Raw genomic sequence first — 10,041 nt, forward strand, 5'->3', positions numbered from 1 at the left:
TGACTTGATTTACATTTGACATTGCTAGTTGATAAAGAAACAATGTGGAAGTAAACTATAGCAAGTGTAACACATGAACAGTATAATATGACTGAAATTATTTAAGTTGTGCAACTATTAAGAGAAAAAGTGCCTGAGAAAATACATGTCTAACCTATGTGTAACTTGTGTTGCTTGTGTATCTTATGCGTTATGTGCAGTGTTGGGGGTAACATGTTACAAGTAATGCGTGTTACGTAATCAGATTACTTTTTTCGAATAACTAGTAAACTAACGCAATATTTTTTTTATTTTAGACCATAATATTGGAGTTACTTTTTAAATAACGTAATGTGTTACTTTTGTACACCTCTACTTTACTTTCCTCGTATTGTGAGAAATCAGGATTAAAAGTGTGCAAACTTCGGGGAGGAGATGTAGTGCATGATGGGCATTGTAGCTGAATAGAGTGTGAGGCCAGAGACTATTTAGCAGAGACGAGTCACTTCTATTTAAATGAATGGGTGAAATTGGAACGCCCAACCAAGAAGCTCTAGCACCCAACAGTCAATGAATGTAGAAATGAAGTCCCGCCTTGCAGGTAAAAGAGCCAATCACCTTTTAGATACAGACATCGCCTGTCAATCAACTCGCTAACGCACATGTGCATTATCTATACAAGCCAGGAACATTATGTGTTTAAGCATAATATGAGGTCAACATTCGGTTGAGTGAAACACGACTGATTCATGTGTTGATACACACTGCATTAAAAAAAAAAAAAAAAATTCAGTAAACGTGTTTAGGCAGAGGGATTATAAAACTAGTCTTCCACTGGACACGACATGATACACAGGGTGAAATACTCGCTCAATTCACTGACTTACGCAGCCGAACTGCTCTGTGTTACAGCTCCCTGTAACTGGGAGAATGGGATGAGAAAAGCTGACTCTGGATCAGTGGCTCCGAGCAATGTTCTACATCAATTGTGTATGCAGAGAAAATGTCTTAGTTTCTAAAAAAATTCTACATTTTTGTTTTACAATAAACAAGTAGTTTGATTCATGAAACAAACAGTTTCTATGACATTTTGGTAGCGTTAAAAACGATTCCATTCAAGTTGTTTCAACATGCGCCTTTGAAGTTGTATGCAATCAACCAGTAGATCAACTCAAACCAAAGCGTGCACTAAGATGACTTAAGTGAAAAATATTATTTTATTATCAGACACATACCTTGAACATGTTAGGCTGGCATTACCCACAGAATTTTATCCTGACTTTTGAAAAACATCAAGTTGACACTGACATTGTCGATGGTTACAGCACATGACGACATCTACAGCTCTGGAAAAAATTAAGAGACCACTGCAAAATTATCGTCTTTGTGGAGGATGCATGAATCAAGCCACGTACGAGGTTATCCTGGATGAAAACTTGCTTCCTTCTGCTCTGACAATGTTCCCCAACTCTGAGGATTGGTTTTTCCAGCAGAACAATGCTCCATGCCACACAGCCAGGTCAATCAAGGTGTGGATGGAGGAACACCAGATCAAGACCCTGTCATAGCCAGCCCAATCTCCAGACCTGATCTCCACTGAAAACCTCTGGAATGTGATCAAGAGGAAGATGGATGGCCACAAGCCATCAAATAAAGCCGAGATGCTTGAATTTTTGCACCAGGAGTGGCGTAAAGTCACCCAACAGCAATGTGAAAGACTGGCAGAGAGCATGCCAAGATGCATGAAAGGTGTGATTGAAAATCAGGGTTATTCCACCAAATATTGATTTCTGAACTCTTCCTAAGTTAAAATATTAGTATTGTGTTGTTTAAAAATGAATATGAACTTGTTTTCTTTGCATTATTCGAGGTCTGAAAAATGGCATCTTTTGTTATTTTGACCAGTTGTCATTTTCTGCAAATAAATGCTCTAAATGACAATATTTTTATTTGGAATTTGGGAGAAATGTTGCCAGTAGTTTATAGAATAAAACAAAAATATTCATTTTACTCAAACACACACCTATAAATAGTAAATCCAGAGAAACTGATCATTTTGAAGTGGTCTCAACTTTTTTTCCAGAGCTGTATGACGCAAGTTCAAGTGTTGGACTTTGCTGCTTTAGGTAAGACAGTGGTTATTCTTCATTATTCATGTTGGCTGCCATGTTGATAGAAAAACAAATCATGCATATTCATGTTATTGATTATTTATTATAAATAATAAACGTGAAGACCTACTTTCTAAATATCTGTTTGTTTACCGTGTTGTACAGTAGCTAGCATGACCTGTAATGTCTCTTGTATGCAATGCATGGCTTATTTGTATGGAATGCACAGCATTGCAGAAGAGAAAGTGGCTGTGAGAAAAAAAAACAATGTAACGCTTTACTTTCCATAAAAATGAACTTTTTAATTAATTAAGTTACTTTGAGTAACGCAATATTCTAACAAGTTACTTTTAAAAGTAACTTTACCCAACACTGGTTATGTGTAGCTTAATATGTGATTGACAGCCAGTTGCATCTCATGAATTTTCAGAGTGGAAGTAATGCATTCAGGTCTATATTTGTTGCATCATCTCTTTGCTATGTGAAAAATAAAACATCAAAGTATATCAGAATATATTCTATTATTTTAAAATTGTCTTGAAAATATTTTGAAAATTTGACACTATCTAGGCATTTTGTACATCCATTTGTGATAGTTATAGCGTCCCTAAAGGCCTGAGGTTTGCTTTAAATTGAATTTTTCCCCAGTCTTTGGCCATCACAATGTCATTTAAATACCTGCCACAGTATTTCAAATCCACTTGCAGGTTTCTTACCATATCGTCGCTTTCCATAAATGATCCCAACGATCAATGCAGACCATCTCGCTGTCTGAAAGCCAAAACAAATGTTGCTGTCATTCATATATTTCTGTTTTTATGAAAGGAGGTTGGAAAATCTTGACTTTCAGCATGCGCGCCATTACACCGTTCAGCGGTGACTTCTGATAGCGACACGACAGCTGGTAAGAAATAATCCTAAAAATGGCGTTTCTTCGTTTAAACAAAGTAATAAACGTTTAGAATGATCGATTTATAAATTAATAACAAACCTTAATCAGCGGAGACACTTGCACTGGAGGAACCATTTGTTCTGCCTTTAAAAGCGAGGTCAGGGACGAGCAAGAGCACAGCGAGAAGAAGCGACGTTTATGACGTCACGTCACGCTGAGATAATACTGACACTTACAGGTGTGGAGTGCAATTGCGTTAACCCTAAAATGTCCGCGTCAAGCAGATATGTAAACATGTAAACTGCCATAAAAACATTATATATTAATATTATTTTCCACTTTCACTGACTTAGATTTTTAACCAAAATCAGTCTTGATCATAAATACCAAATATTCATTCATTTTCAGGATTTTAACCCTTAAATGCCAGTTTGTTTACATAACGTCACTGTTGTTTTTAACTCACGCGCACACACACACACACACACACACATTTCTCAGTACACACATACAAAACACTCTGACATCCATACCAACACACCCACACAATTTTCGCTGCATCATTTATTCAATTTGCCTGCAGTGCTCTATAATACAGCAAACAGAAAATAGGAAAAAAGCATGTATTTGCTCCATAGGCTAATCATAGTATTCATGATTTTATGCTTTAATTATGGAAGAAATATTACAGTTTTAATGAGTTTCAATGGGGACATTTTTGTCCTGATTGTCCTGAGTGTAACTATTTTGTGTACACAGTGTATTATAGATGTATTTTAGGAACTGAGGTTGAAATTAAAAAATTCTCCAGAAAATACACACCGTTGGCAAGGTCATACCACGTTGGTGGAATGACCTTCCCAACTCCATGCATGAATCAGACTCACTCTCCGTCTTCAAAAAATGGCTAAAGATATATATATATACAAGCCGAGGAAAACAAGGAAGCATTTGAGGGAAGGTGCTTCGGAAAGACGCGAAGGACTCTGTGGAACCTCATGGAGAAACCATTCTCCTCTGTAACGGCTAAACTTATGGCAGTGGCCTCGAGCGTGTTTGTGTCCCCGGTCACGATGACTTTGAATACTGTAGAAGGAATGGAGAACATGGCACATACTAACCAATCCAGTGGAAGGACTTTTGGAGAGTTTGTAGAGACTTGCATAACCTTCTTCACCATTGAGTATCTTCTGTGTCTTGTGTCAACTCCATTATCTCGCTTGCTTTGCCAAAAGCACGCTGAACGTGGTAGACCTGGTGGTCATCCTACCACAGTTCCTGCAGTTTGCACTCGAGAGCTTTGAAAGTCCTGGTTTCTGTAAACTAACCCAGACATTAAGACTGTAGGCCAAGTGAGCAAACTGGGACACGTGCTGCAAATAATGCGACTCGTGCATTTTCCAAATTCTGAAATTGGCCCGTCACTCCACGGGACTGCGAGCATTTGGGTTTACATTGCGATTGTGCTATCAACACGTGGGATGTCTCTTCCTCTTTATCGCCATGAGGATCTTTACGTTCTCAGCCATGGTTTATACCACTGAGCATGACGTCCCTCAAACCAGCTTCACCAGTATTCCACATGCTTGGTGGTGGGCATCTGTGAATAAACAGATTATTTCTACTAATCTCCCAGATACAATGTAATTTATATGTTTAATTTTAGGATAGTTCATATAAAAATGAAAATTCATTTACTCACACTCATGTTGTTCCAACACAACATGAACACAAAAGGAGATGTTAGGCAAAAAGCTAGGGACTTGCAGTATCAGTCACCATTCACTTTCATCATATAATGAAAGTGAATAATGACTAAAGCCCAAAGAACACTTCGGTTTTGTCCCATAAAGATGACTTTATATTCCTTAGATCTGAGTTATACAAATGCAGGTACTGTTTCTCCTGACCTCCTGACACACACGTTCTTGATGTGCACATCCAATGTTGTTGTTTCCACATTCATCTCCTGATGTTTACCAGTGATTACATCTTCTTCTAGCGCTTCTTTGTGACAGCAATGGCTCAAATGTAAGTGTTGCCACCTTGTGGACCCACTAATTATTGCAAATAATTACAGGTGCATGCGCATTCTGCGGGTTCAAAGATGTGCGGTAAGAAAAATCAGGCTGTGCACATTCAGTGCTCGATCACTCTGCTGATGTCAAAATTTGCAGCACAAGTCCTGTATGCGGACGCTCGGTGTTCACGTCTGACTAAAGTACACTTTGGGCTTATGACTGCAGTCCCTAACATTCTGTTCCACGGAAAGAAAGAAAATCATACAGATTTAAATAATGACCCTGATCTCATGAAAATTACGTGACTGTGGTGACATATTTGCAAAAGGATATTACGCGGTTCCTTACACATGTCATGGCAGTTCCGAGATGAAATATCCACTGAGTGGCGCTAGAAGCAACAGATGAGGTTTTTAAGGTTAATGCTCTATCGAGTTTTAAATCAACAAAACCGACCTCCCTACCCTAAACCTTAAACCTAACCCAAACCCATAAAACCAAATGTGAGATGAAAATGCAATTGTTGAACAACCATGTCAACTTGTGATTCTTCTACGACACTTCCAGGTCCTTTGCATCACAACTGCAACGCTCTATTAGTTAAGCTACCGCGCAATCTCATCGCGTTTGAACAAGCTTGTAAACGTAATTGGTTATGTAATGCAAATGTTAAAATGCATCGCCTTTCAAGTCATGCGCTATCGTAAAAGTGTTTAGCTGTCATAAAATAGCAATGTGTGAGGAACAGGGCGAAAAGTGTTTATGAACTGAAATCTGCCATTTTACTCATGATTTGTGTGAAAGGGAATAAAAGTCATTGTTGTTGTAGAGCCTCTAGTGTTCATTTCACCAGGAAACTGCAGCGATATGTACAACGAGACACATAAAAGGTATAATAACGTGATTCTATGAGACCAGGATGAGATTTTCAGTTTTGGGTGAAATGTGTAATTTCTGCGACACTAGTGTCACCAAACAGACTTGCAACAAGCATTTAGACTTTTTGGGGGATTTAACTTACAGTATACAAATGGCTTACTTACAGTTATCTCTACATATTAAGCTGGGATAAGAGAAAGTATTCTGTCATCACAAAATTACACACTTTAGCTATAAGCCTGTTGTACTCTCTGTAACCAAAACCTTCTCATTCCAGGTTAGTATTTCTACTGTATGTTATGGTGACATGTATCCCGAGACACTTCCGGGGCGGATATTTGCCTTTGGCTGCATTTCCTTTGGAATCATTTTGAACAGCCTTCCGATCTCGATCCTCTTCAATAAGTTCTCTGATTACTATGCCAAACTGAAGTCCCATGAGTACACATCCAACATGAGGAACAGAGGAAAAGTTCACTTCATCCAGAGAGCCAAGAAGTAACTCAAAGTGTATGGCTGCTTTGAAACTGTCTCATAGACACCAATGAAATTCAAATCAGAGTACAGGTAACACTTTATAATAAGGTTGTATATAACAGAATTTTGTCATCATGTACTCCCTCTGATGTTCTTTCAAACCCATTTGACTTTCTATCTTCCGTGGAACACAAAAGGATTCACTTTCATTATATAAAAAAAATAAATAAATAAAATGCAATAAAAGTGAATGGTGACTAAAGCTAACTATCTGCTTAACATCTCCTTTTGTGTTCCATGGATGAAATGAAAATATTAACTAGCTACATCATAAAATAGAAAATACTTCATTTAATAAATAAACTTTAATTGTTTTAAAATACTATTAATTAATTTATAAAAATATTTACATATTTTTAAATAAACAATTTCATTACTAATAAAAAACAAATGGAAGTATGGTAATTATGCTGTAATCAAAAAGCTTTGTTTTCATTAAAATTATGTTTGATTTTAGCTTAAACAAAGTAGCCAACCATTGTGAGTGAGAGTCCCCCCAGACATTGGGGGTTGTGTCAAGAAGGGCATCCTGTGCCAAGTCAAATATACGGATCACAGATGGTCCGCTTTGGCGACCCCTAATAGGAGTAGCCGAAAGAAGAAGAAGAAGAAGAAGAAAGTAGCCAACATTTGCCCAGATTACAGGTCTGACAGTCAGAGCATTCTTTGAATTTGTTTTTGTCTACAAAACTATAATGTAATGTAATATATATAATGTAATACACAGATTAAGTATATAAAAAAAATCTTTAAATTATGTTTCTTAAAATGTGAATACTATAATGTGGAAAAAATATAAATGTCAAGATGGTTCACCCAAAAATGAAAATTCTATCATAATATAAAACAATAATACACAGATTAAGTATTGAAAAAAAAAAAAAAAATCTTTATATTATGTTTCTTTAGCGCTAAATACTATAATTATATGAAAAAAATATAAATATCAAGATGGTTCACCCAAAAATGAAAATTCTGTCATAATATAATATATGTTACGACCCCGTCTAGGGTGAGGCCACAACATAAAACTAGAACACAAAAGTAAATGTCTTTTTACAATTTTATTTAAAAACACCACAGTGGAAGCAACAACTTCAGGGGTGAGCATAAGCCCAAACCAAAAACCAAAAACCAAAGCCCAACTAACTCTTGAAAAACAACTAAATAAACTAACAAAGAAAAGAGACACCCTTACTCTCTGACTAACACTAAACAAGAGAAAAAGGAGATATAAAGGAAAATGGCACCCACCCCATACAGCTTCCAACAGGAGAATTGGGTATTCACAATATTTACACAAATATATACAAAAAGAAATAATGTTGATCAACTATCAACACAAAAATCAGTGTAATTTTTAACAGTCACACAGTCGAGCAACAACAAACAATCAAGCAAACAAACAACAGCACACACACAACACAAACACCCTTAGCACAACAGGTTTTCAACAGCAATATATCAACAGAAAACCACAAATTCAACAGCGCTCCCCCTGTAGCTGGGGTGGTCTTTTATATACTCATGTCTCTTGGGCCACACCAATCACAGGTGGAGATCAATCCAGGCTGGTCCAATCCTGTGGAAAGTGGATAGGAGAAAGAGAGAGGGAGAGGACAAAACAGGGAAAGAAACAAAAAGGACAACACTGCAACATGTATAAACAACAATATGTCACTGAACGTAACACATAATATAATATAATATAATATAATATAATATAATATAATATAATATAATATAATAACCGCTTCCAGTTCTTTCTGAACTTTGAGCTATTCGCACAACTCATCATGCTTCTCCTTAAGCAAGATCCGGCAACAGCGCTGCATGTATTTGATCTGAACACCCCAATAATTGATCTCCTCCAGGAATTTCTTGGACAAAGCTCATCATTGATCCACAGCACACCAGTCCGGTAGTAGTTGAAGATGCTGTTGGACACATCTGGATCTTGGTCAAAGAAATATTCATTGTCCTTCACGACGAAGTCGTCACAGAGGTCCAACCTCTGGTTGAGGTCCTTTTAGATGGCCATATGCCCGATTCTGCTTTGGGGGTACCTCGCTACCATTTTGTAGGTGATCCGATAGGACTTCCCTCCAACGTTGAGGTTGAGTGTGCAGTTCTTGATGGGCGATGTAAACCATGATGAAGGCTCTGAATATTTCGCAACATCCTCGTCGTAGTCTTCGGCATAGATGTCATAAATATCCCTTTGAAGTTCGCCTAAAGAGCTCCACTGTTTCACCAAACACTCTTTAGCATATGGAACATTATCATCCATTGACTCACATTTTGCTAGTTTACAGTTGGGAAAGAGGCTCTGTCTCCTGTTCGTCTGATAGCTGAACATCCTGTCAGTTCTCCACTATGCTCTTATAACTGTACCATACTCAGTGCCTATAAATCTCAGCGCTTTATTGATGCTAAATCTACCCTATTTAAGTATAAATAGTCAGGCAGGAGGCAGCTCCACTGGTCTGATGCTGTCTATAAAGAGCTAAGAGTTTACCAGCCAACTTAAATGCTATTATCGTTTAAGCTTTTGCTTGGTTGTGACATTGGCTTGGAATCCTTTTGAAATGTCTTGCTTCTTTAGAAACGTCTAAAGAATGTTTTTCTTAAAAATATATGAAAAATACGGTTCCCCTCCAACATTCAAGTGCCCATTCATAAACTGCTATTAAACTAGAGGTATCTTTAGCTAGTTAAAGATGGAGCGTAGTATTAACTTGACGTAAATGTTAGTGGGTGTGAAAGTGTTTATGAATGAAGGAAGCTAAGTGGCTTTTTATAGAAGCTAATTGTGTTGATAATGATATATACTGTTGTCGAAACAGTGTTTGGTTTTAAGAAGAGTTGACTGGTAACACTGGTAAAGATTTAGTTGATTATGGGACAATTAATTTCTTTAAATAATATATGCTTATCTGCTTTCAAAGAACAAGTATAACAAACAGCTTAAATCTTGTGTTTTTAAAAACGAAAACATGCTTGCGCATAAAAAGAGCAGGGCTGATAATGCACAGTCACTTAAGGTAACCAGGTCACTAAGACCTTACAAGCTGTTGGTTCACTTACGAGGTTGTAATACCTATTAACTGTGTAAGATTGTGAGATATTCTTGACAATTGCTTTTAATAATCATCCAGTTATCTGAATGATTTTGATTGTATTTCTTTTGTATTGTTTTTATACTGATTTGCTGCTTCTTCTTCTTTTCTTTTTTTTATTTTTTATTATCTTTCTGTCCGAAAAGTGTCTGGTCAACAAAAACCGAATGTTCTAGAGACATCAAATTTGGCAGAATGGTTCCAACAAGATTAATGTTTTTTTTTCCTAAAACAAAAGCGTTTTATCACCAAACGTTATTTGCAATGTTGATTAGTTTGACTACCAGTGGCTGAAATACAAAAACAAATGGCCAAAAAAGGCCCGAAGCCCAGAAGTTATTAGTTCTGCTTTTATTTCAAACCAGTTATGGGAACGGCATAAACAACGGCATTCTATATAATTACAGAAATTTCACATTTAAACCAAAGCAATGGATGTATTTAATGTCTACTTCTCTTTTAAGACTGTAAAGTGTTAATCTTTAACTGTTTAGTCATCATGG

The 10,041-nt window shown here is 36.8% G+C and overlaps 1 pseudogene; it reads left to right on the top strand.

Moving 5' to 3' along the window:
• The first annotated feature begins 561 nt into the window (after positions 1 to 561).
• LOC127431064 (potassium voltage-gated channel subfamily V member 2-like) lies at positions 562 to 6,448 on the top strand (annotated as a pseudogene).
• Positions 6,449 to 10,041: the final 3,593 nt, after the last annotated feature.

The sequence above is a fragment of the Myxocyprinus asiaticus genome, chromosome 3 (assembly GCF_019703515.2).
Source record: "Myxocyprinus asiaticus isolate MX2 ecotype Aquarium Trade chromosome 3, UBuf_Myxa_2, whole genome shotgun sequence".
Taxonomy (NCBI): domain Eukaryota; kingdom Metazoa; phylum Chordata; class Actinopteri; order Cypriniformes; family Catostomidae; genus Myxocyprinus; species Myxocyprinus asiaticus.